This window comes from Pteropus vampyrus, unplaced genomic scaffold (genome assembly GCF_000151845.1).
Source record: "Pteropus vampyrus isolate Shadow unplaced genomic scaffold, Pvam_2.0 Scaffold29, whole genome shotgun sequence".
Classification (NCBI taxonomy): Eukaryota; Metazoa; Chordata; class Mammalia; order Chiroptera; family Pteropodidae; genus Pteropus; species Pteropus vampyrus.
Genome location: NW_011888810.1, coordinates 5,592,036 through 5,602,310, shown reverse-complemented (window position 1 = coordinate 5,602,310; position 10,275 = coordinate 5,592,036). Strand labels below are relative to the sequence as shown.

The window sequence follows — 10,275 nt, the reverse complement described above, 5'->3', positions numbered from 1 at the left end:
GCTGCTCTCTGAAATGTCTGTGCTACCTCTACTGAGTTTTTTATCAATCTCGAGGGTAAAAGTTCTTGCTGGGAGGTGATTTTCACTAACCTTCATTTTATAAACAGAAGAAAAAAAGCCCAGAGCCAAGAAAATATGTAAACTACTCTACTGTAATCACATAACAGCTCAATCAATTTCTGGTTCTTCTGTGAGGCCTAATTTTCCCTTTGAAACCAGAGAAAGCTAAGGCTTTCTTGTATCATTCCTTCATACAAATCTATGTTGGGCTTCTAAGTGTAGGTAGGTGACAAAAGGAAAATGACAGAGGTACAAAGGTTAAGAAATTTAAAAAAAACAAAAAACTTTATAGAGAGAAGAGGATTGTGTGAGGGGAAAACCTAACAGACACCTAAAGTAGTTGCTTAGAGCTGTCTAAAAGTCTTAGTTTCTTTCCAATAAAGGTTTTCTTGAAGGAATTGCATTCAGACAGGCATAAATTGAAATCCTAGCTTAGTCTATTGCCAGACATATTTCTTGGTTCTTTTCTTTTTTTTTTTTTTGAACCTCAGTTTCTAACTCTGTAAAATGATGACATAGGTATGCCATTCCTCTTTGTTCCCCCCAGAACCAGGCATGAAATCTAAAAATATTTGTCCATAATATTTTTGAAGAGAAGAATAAGGAAGGGAGGAACCAAGTTCTCCACTTCTGCTTAATAAGCCCAAATGCACATTGGTACACTTTAAGTCTCTTCTAGATATTTCCAACCACACATACTTTTGCAAACTCTGTGCTAAAGACCCTTAACTAAATCAAGTGGAGAGCGTTTGGAGGTTCTAGTTTTAAAAAGCATATTGGTACATATATACAACGGAATATTACTCAGTCATAAGAAGAGATGAAATACCGCCATTTGAGACAACATGGATGGACCTTGAGATAATCATGCTAAGCAAAATCAGCCAGACAGAAAACGTTGAAAACCACATGATATCGCTTATACGTGGGACATAAACCTAAAATCAACAAACGAACAGGACAAACAAACAGAGACACATGGACATGGACAACGGACTAGTGGTTACTGGAGGGGAGGCAGGTAGGGGAGGTAGATGCAGTAAAAGGGGTCAAATATGTGGTGACAGAAAGAAATCTAACTATGGGAGGTGAACATACAACGCAATATATATATGCCTTACTATTAAATTGTATGATTGAAACTTACTGGATTTAGTTAACCAATGTCATCATAAAAAAATAAATTTAAAAAAATAATAAAAAAATAAAAATAAAAGCATAATGGAAGGATTGGAAGGGAACAAAATGAGCAGCCCTAGACCTTCCTTCCCCCACAGAGGCATGGATTTAATAAAAAAATAAAATAAAATAAAATAAAAAACCTTGTGAGAAATCCAGAAATCAATGAAAAGGTTCCTGTGCCCCAGGTAAGTGAAAAACCAACCACATCAAAACCCAGTAGGTAATTCATGACACTCTCCATCCTGTCTCTGTCAGGGCCCTTGTAAGGATAAATATATAGACAAATACAGAAGCCTGTGGTATTGTAAGTTAGGTAAGAAAATCCCTTTTATATATGTGTAGAACTTTTTAAAGCGTAAAAATTATAAATCCATGTTAATAAATATTCAATATAAAAAGAGGTAATATGTATCATTGATTATATAATATACAAAAATTAATTCAAAATAGATTAAAGATATAAATATAAGAGGGGGAAAGCTCATGACATTGAATTTGGTAATGAGTTCTTGGATTCAATACCAAAAACACAAGTAACAAAATCAAAAATAGACAAATGAAACTACACCTAACTTAAAAACTTCTTCACATCAAAAGAAACAATGAACAGAGTGAAAAGGTAGCCTATGAAATGGGTGAAAATAATTACAAATCATATATCTGGTAAGAACTTAATATTCTGAATATATGAGAATCTTCTACAACTCAACAAAAAAAAATTGATAACCCTTTTAGAAGATAGACAAAAAAACATGAATAGATATTTCTCCAAAGAAGATATACAAATTACCAAAAAGCACATAAAAGATGCTCAATATCACTAATAATTAGGGAAATGTAAATAAGAACCAAAATGAGCTATCACCTCCCAGCCATTGGGAATGCCAGTATCAAAATTCAGAAAATAAGCATTGGTGAGGCTGTGGCAAAGTTGGAACCCTTGAGCACAGTTGATGGAGCTGTAAAATGGTACAGCCATTATAAAAAAAAAAATACAGAAGTTCCTCAGAAAATAAAAAATAGAATTATCATATGATTCAGAAATCCCACTTCTGGCTATATAGATCCAAATGAACTAAAAGCAGAATTGTTTGTTTTTTGTTATCAGAGAAGGACCTTGAAGAATGCTAACGACAAGCATTATGCACAATAGCCAAGAAGAGGAATTAACCCAATTGTCCATCACAGGCGAATGGATAAAGAACATGTGATAAATACATACAATTGAATATTATATGACCTTAAAAAATGAAACCCTATTAGGCTATGACAAGGATGAACCTCAAGGACATTTATGCTAAATGAAGTAAGTCACGTGCAAAAGAACAAATACTGTATGATTCCACTCATATGAAATATCTAAAATAGTCAAAATCAAAAGCAGAAAATAGGTGGTTACCAAGAGCTCAGAGGAGGGGGAGGGAGAAATAGTATTTAATAAATATAGAGTTTGATGTTGCAAAATTAAAAGTTCTAGAGATTTGTTGCACAATAATGTGAATTTACTTAACACTACTGAACTGTACATTTAAAAATGATTAAAATAGTAAATTTGATATCTATTTTTACAATAATAAAAACAAAAAATAGATTGGTTAAATTTTCATTTTAACTGGTTTATTAGGTTGTTTTTCCACAGGTAATATTTTGAGGAAATAAATTTTAGGGTTCAATAGAAAAAAATAAGTATTTAGATTCAATTTTCAGTTCAGCAAAATAGGCCAATCCAATTAAGACTCTATTCCTATCTAGGGCCAATCTGACTTGGCTGGCAGATAGCTGGTCTAATTTAAGCCAGCCTGTGGCTATATTCTGTACTTCAAGCACAATGAGGCTAAAAACACTATTGATCACAACCTTGATTTCCTAAAAATGTCAGGGACATTTTATGCTTTTTTCTCTGAGGTGTTAAATATCAGGCCTGTCATTAACCAGATGGTGATAACAGACACAATAAAACCACCGCAAAGTTAACATTAAAGAATATTTTTCCAAAGGTCATGCTGCAGCTGGAGAAGATCACCATGACCCTCTTCTTTGAGGGCTACTGACTCTTAAAACAATGTCCCCTGCCCAGCTTTGCAACTTCTACCTCTCCATGACAGCAAACAATTCAGAGATGATTCCTGCTGCCTCTAACCCTTTCTAAGAACCATTTAATACAAGTACGAGCCTCGTAAAAAAAAAAAAAAAAAATCTCTGCCTGCTCCTCCTTATCCTTATCCTCCTTACCAAGAGACACTTCATGGTTCATCTAGCAACATGCCCTCCTTCACTGCAGTAAGTCAATAAACCTACTTGGTTGAACAAAAGGGTTGCCCCTGGTGGTCTTTAGTTATTGGAATTTTTCATCTCCCTTGCAGGAAAATAATGCTTCCAACATATCTAAAACCAGCACTATTAAGTAGAAGGGTGTGTTCTTCCCCCACGGTGAGGATAAATCTGAGATTTGTAAAGAGCTATGCCCATCTCCTGGCCTGGCTCCATCAGCCAGCCCACAATAATCAGAATGACTGGAAGCTCGGAAAGATGCTCTGTGTGTGCGACTCTGCACAGTAAGCTCCTTTCTCTTAACTCCAGCCAGTATTTTCCAACCTTCCCCTGAAAACAGTTCTGTGTCCTTGAGATCCTTTAAATCTAATACCTCCTTCTTAAAGTTTAGCATTTGACACTCGTCTTCCATCTCGGGTCAAGTCAAATTTAATCATTAAGGTCTTGCTGAACTGTCTTCTCTTCAGAGATACTTTCTTTGATCACTCTAAACTAAGTAGCCTCTCCACAGACAATCTCTAACCCAAAACCTTACTTTTTTTTCTTCTTAGCACTTACGATATAGAGGAATGCTGAGCACTTGGCACTATATATATGGTTCACTATCAAATTCTCTTCTTAATTTTCATAGTTCAGAGTTTCATGGGTTTTTTAACTTTATAATCATGTCATCAATATCTCTTTTCTACAATATTTATTGTAAATATGACATTTCTTGTTCATATCGCATTAGTTGGTACTCCAAAGAAAGATCAAAATAGAGTAATGATAGGCTCAAATTCCAGTTTGTTTGTTTGTTGGGGGGGTTCAAATGTTGATATAAAATCAAAGCATTCAATTTCTGTAAGGAACTTTGGTGGTTATAAAAATACTTTCTCCTTATCTTGCAGAAGTAAAACTGAGGGCTGGAGTGTGGCAATAATTCAAAAATGCCCCAATTTACTGGTGACTGAATGCCACGTGATACTTGACTGGAATAGGGGAGAGGGTGATTGAGTATGTTTTGAGTTCTATACAAGTTTAATATTTTGTCTTCTTGAATTAATGAACATTAAAAAAAATAAAAATATATACCATGTATAAAGAATTTAAACGTATAAATTGAAGAACCATGAATAGTTCACTCACCTTAATAAATGGGCGGTACTACTGAAACTCTCACTGTGACACACCTTGATCACATCTTTCTCTTATTTTATCTCATGGAAGAAGGGACAAGGAACTATTCTGAATTTTCTTTTCATCGTTCCTCTGTTTTTATTTGTAGTTTTTCTACTTATGTGCTCCTGATTTTACATGCATGATTTCATATTGTATGCATACAACGACAATTTGTTTTGATCAGTTTTTGAGTCACCATTTTCATGTTAATTCATCCTGCTACATTAATTTTCATTGCTGTACAATATTCAAGTGTGTAACAATACTGTACTTTATCCATTCTCCTACCCTGTAGATAAGTTAAACTTAGCTATTTGGGCTGATAGCTGAGATGACCTGAGTCCACATAACTATTTACTCCACGAGAATCTCCTACAGAAAGATAAAACTGCAACCTAATAAATAACTTCGCTATTATCTTCAGGAAATTCTTGTAGTTAACATTATCCAGGAAAATGGTTTGGACATTTGGAAAAACAAGTCTTTTATAAGGACAAGAGTTTGTTTATTTGGATACATAGTGAGCTCATCAGAACAAAGGCAGTTAAAAAAAAAAATCATTTATCCCAAAAAGCAGCAAAAAAGAGGGGAAAAGGATGGAAGAACAGATGGGACAAATTGAAAACAATCAGCAAGATGGTAGATTTAAATCCAACCATATCAATAATAACACTAAATGTAAATTCTCTAAACACTACAAGTAAAAGACAGAGACTGACACATAGGATAAGAAGCAAAAACTATTTGTCATCCACAAAACAGCAACAACTTTCACCGTAAAGAATAGATAGGTTAACAGCAAAAGGATGGAGAAAGAGCATGAAAACACCAATCAAAACAGTGCTGGGTGAATTAATGACACCAAGTTCTCCGGTTCCTTTCTGGTGTAAGGGCATAGTTGAAAAAGCCTCAAAGGAATGAGGGGTCGTTTGTGAGAATGATGAGTAGGGCAAGAATGCCGTGTACACTTACCATGAGAAGAAGGAGGACACAGAAGCTTCAGGTTACAGGACTGAGAACATTCGACTGGGCTGGACTCGACTGCGGTGCCTCTGCAGCGCTGCCATGACCCCGTCATCAACCCGGATGGCTTTCTGTATAAGCGTGAGACCCTCCTGGAGTATATCTTGCATCAGAAGATCTCTGGCAGATGAAGGCCTACGAGGACAGCGGGGCATCCAGCGGAAGAAGGAAGCGCTGCAGCGGCTACGCCGCGGGCTTTGCTGGAGAAGGGGTCAGCCATGGCGAGCCGCCCGTCCAATGCCTCCCGCCCGAGGCTGCCTGGAGAAACGACCTGCAGGCAAGGACAAGCACTGCCCAGCCTCTGGATTCTGTCAGTGATCCACCCCCAACGCCAAGGCCACCAAGTCGGAGAAGCCGTCCAGCGCTGTGACCTGCCTTCGTCCGGGAAACTGCTGCGCAAATCGGCCCCGACGCGCATGAGCTGCACACCGCTCGCAGGCTGCGTGGACCGCGTGCGCATTTCCGCGCATGAGCCGTGACCCGCGACAGCCGGAGCAGCGCTACGCGGCGGCCACGGTCACACTCGAATGCGCGCGGAGGGTGATTTGGAAGGGCATGGTAGACCCCATGAACAGAGACAAGCGCGTGGAGCGCGGCATCCTCGTGCTGCAGGCCCGAGTGCGCGGGAGACCCCATACAAGGGCTTGGATGCAGGTAAGAAGGTATCCTGGAATGAGATTGGAACCAAATTGCCAGAGTACAAATCCCGGCTCCCTGCTCTCTAGTTTGACTAAATTACCTCAATCTCTTTTTACCTTACTTTCTCCATCTTTCAAATGGGGATATTAATAGTCTCTCAAAGGGCTAATGTGAAGGTTAAATGAGTAAATATGTGAAATGATTAGTACGGATTCCAGTTTTTAATGGCAAATGGCCTTAATATTTACCTTTTACAATATCGTTTGCTGTTTTTAGTAAACACCATTTGTTTAAGTAGCTTCCTTCTAATCCTACTCTGTTTGTATTCACAGTAGCTATCTTATTGAATAGTTTTTCAACATCTATTGATATCCTTTAGTTTGTTGTTATAATGAAATAAGTTGATAAAATTTCTATTTCTGAAGTCCTTGCTTTACTGAAATTGATCCCATTTGTTTTTATCATAATTTTATAAATGGATAGCTGGATTCGGTCTTCTAATAGTTTATTTGAAATATTTGCTTCTATATTTGTCATTGGAATTAATCTTTTCTCCTGTGATATCTTTACGATACTTTCTACAATGGATTGAGGGGCTTTCATCTTTTTCTGTGGAGTAGAATTATTTAAATAACATAAGAATTACATGATATATGAATTTAGATGAAACTCAGTAGTGAAACCATCTGAGCCTGCCACTGAATTTAGTTCAGGTTATGGGTCTGCTCAAATTTTCTATATCATTTTGGGTCAAGTGGGATATTTTATGTTTTATTAACAAGTCATTCATTTCTCTCAGACTTTTCAAGTTCATTATCATGAGTTTGTATAAGATACTTTAATATAAACCTTTAAACTTTTTTGTGAGTGAAGATTATATCTGATTAGCACTATTCTCTCTCACTCTCTCAACTAGGTTTGGTAGGGGTTTCCCTTTGTATTTCACTACCCTTTGCAAAGAACGAAATGCATATTTTCTATCATATAATATAGAATATGTAGTATATTACAAAAAATTAAAGAACAGTATCTTAAACAAAACAAAAGTTCTTTTCTTTCCTGTAAAAGTGGTCCACAGGTGTGCAGACCAGGACTGATATGTCAGCATTCTTGCGTCATCAGAGACCCAGACTTAGTCTTCATTCTTTGATTCCCAGCGTCTGGCCTCCATCCTTGTGATCCTTAAAATTGACAAAAACTGTAGGAGATCATATCGTCAGAGTCATGTTTCTAGCCAGCAGCAAGTAGGAGGGAAAGATAAAAGGACCACCCCACCAATAATGCATCTCCCTTTATTCGCCTTCCCAGAAGTTCTTGACCATACTTTTGTTTAAACATCTGTCAGAACTTATTCATAGAGCCATAGTAAGAGGCAAGGGAGAGCTAAGAATGCAACTTGAGTAGATATCCATCTGCAAAAAAAAAAAAAAAAATCAAAGTTCTGTTTCTAAATGGGAGGACAGGAATGGGTATGAGGTGGGACCGGAAGTGTCTGCTGTATTTTCGTGTATCCTATCAAACGTTTCTGCTTTTACTTCTCCTTTAAGTTTTCATAGCTTTTATCTGATTTAATTTTTCTTACAAATTTCTATTGGTTTATTTTGATTCTCATCTTTTAAATCTTGAGGTTAAATAGTTTGTGTACTTTTTGTCTTTTTTAAAAATCACAATAAAACACCTGAGAATATAAATTTGAAATCCTATATTCCACTACCTCATTTGCTAGATTTTACCAACCCTTACCAAAGTGGAAAATGTTTATAGAGCTGTCCAAAGAGAGCTGGAACTACAAGCATTATATTTTAGGGTTTATGATCTGTAAGCACATATTCTCTGAGCTGGGTAGTTATTTGACATATTAAATCTCTCTTCTTGAGCATATATTCCCTCATATCATAACTCATTTAGCAAATTGCCTTTTGCCAGACATATTGTGGTCTCCAGTTCTTCACTATTATAATATTGCTGTATCTGCAATCCTCAAGATATATCTTTGTCCACCTGTGTAAGTATTTCTGTAGGACTAATTTTTAGAAGTGGAACTGCTATGTCAAAGGGCATAAAAATGTAAAATCTGATACCTATCACAAAACAAGTGATTAGATTAGGTTGATTTTTGCCCCCCGAAAAGTTTTGCAGAAAATATAAAATTGTTTTCTCTCATACGTTTTTGGTGAGAGCATAACTTGTTAAAGCTGATAGCAATCTAGTAGTATCAGCCAAATTTTAAGTAGGGATAGCCATTGATGTAGCAAGTCCTTTTCTAGGAGTCTATCTTACTGAATTGCTATTATATGTACATAAATACACATTATATTTGGTGACTTGGAAATATAACCTAAAGAAATTAAAATTAAGAGAGAAAATAACTTTGAAGACACACATACATGTTATGATTCCATTTGTAAAGTAAAATTATCTGTGCACGTGTAAACATATAATAGTATTTTAATGCAAAGTAAAGGAATGATAACACATATCTAACAATGGCCAGTAGTTACCTCTAAGGAGCGAAAGAGACTGGGCCCAGGAGAAGGAGATTATGATCAAGAGAAAAATCCATTTTTAAGTAAATATACTTTTTGTATTATATGTATCTTTTCTAAGGATATATTTTCATTTTACTATTAGAGGAAATAGGATACTTATTAATTAAAATTAAATTAGAATGTCAGTATATCTTTTAAGTTACCTGTACTATCATTTTAAGTATTTAACTACTCTTATTGCTTAGTTATTTATATGATTGCTTTGTGTGTATTTCAGTTTCTCAAAAACATCATCAAGAAGCTAGACTCTTTCTTGCTTGCTACTCTGCTAGAACACAGGTTGGTTGTCATAGAAAGACCCAACAAAATCCAGTGAAAGCAGAAGGGCTACTTTTACAATGCTCCTCAAGAAAACAAAGACATCTTAGCTTGCAAACCACCAGTCCTCTCCTCCAAACACACGTGCATTTGCATGCGTACACACACACACACACACACACACACACACACACACAGACACACATACCCATGATCATCATTTTTCCCATGTCTGTTCCTAACCAGTCCCTGACAAGGAGGACACATCCCATGATAGGCTTAATGAAGAATGTCACCATAACTAGGAAAGTGGGTACCTGAGAAAAACCTAGAATCTTTAAAAAAGCAAAATTGAGGTATTAGCTATAGTGTAAGCAACCAACAAGTTCTGGTAATGCAGTGAAAGAGATCTCTCCTCCTTCATGATAACCACTTTTCCCCTTTTGATTTTTTTTTAAATTAATTATTCTGAAATGTGGACCTTAAAGTAAATTTTATAAGTGTACTTGCCCCCAGAAAGATTGGTTGTCATGCTTCAGCCAATGTGAAATGTGTTTGGGGACTATTTATATTGAAACCACATGTGTCTATTATGAGTCTGGGAAGATTTCTTCTACTCTGCATGTATCCATCGATTATAAAGTTCCATAGGGAACTTAATGGATTACCACACTTAAAAAGTATAACATTTGGTTAATCATAAAACAGATACACAGTTTTAGGAATTTACCTAGAGCTTGGAGCCACAGCCCTTTGCCCCGCAAAAAGGAATCATCCAAATACATCAGTTGTTTAGCGGAGTAAGATTAATATAAGAGAACTAACCCCATAGCCAAGGTTGGCCAAATATTTCTCCCCCTATCATAGGATGGGCTTCCTGGAATCAGAGAAAGTCTTGATACAAACAGAACTTTGCCTTGAACAATGAGGTTATTCCGGTTTTTTGTTGTTTTTTTTTTCACCAAGCCAAGCCATACAAGCCAAACAAGTGGGTAATATTTTAGGAAAGATTTTTAACAACTTGCTAAAGACCAAGTGTAGGCAAGTATGAGACTATAGAACCCCTGGGAGATTCGGACGCAAAGGGAGTTTGTACCAACTCACAGGTTATTCTTCATGGACATTACTGGGA

At 36.4% G+C, this 10,275-nt stretch overlaps 1 pseudogene; it reads left to right on the top strand.

Moving 5' to 3' along the window:
- The first annotated feature begins 5,915 nt into the window (after window positions 1-5,915).
- LOC111737630 overlaps window positions 5,916-10,275 on the top strand; it is a 24,154-nt pseudogene continuing 19,794 nt past the window's right edge.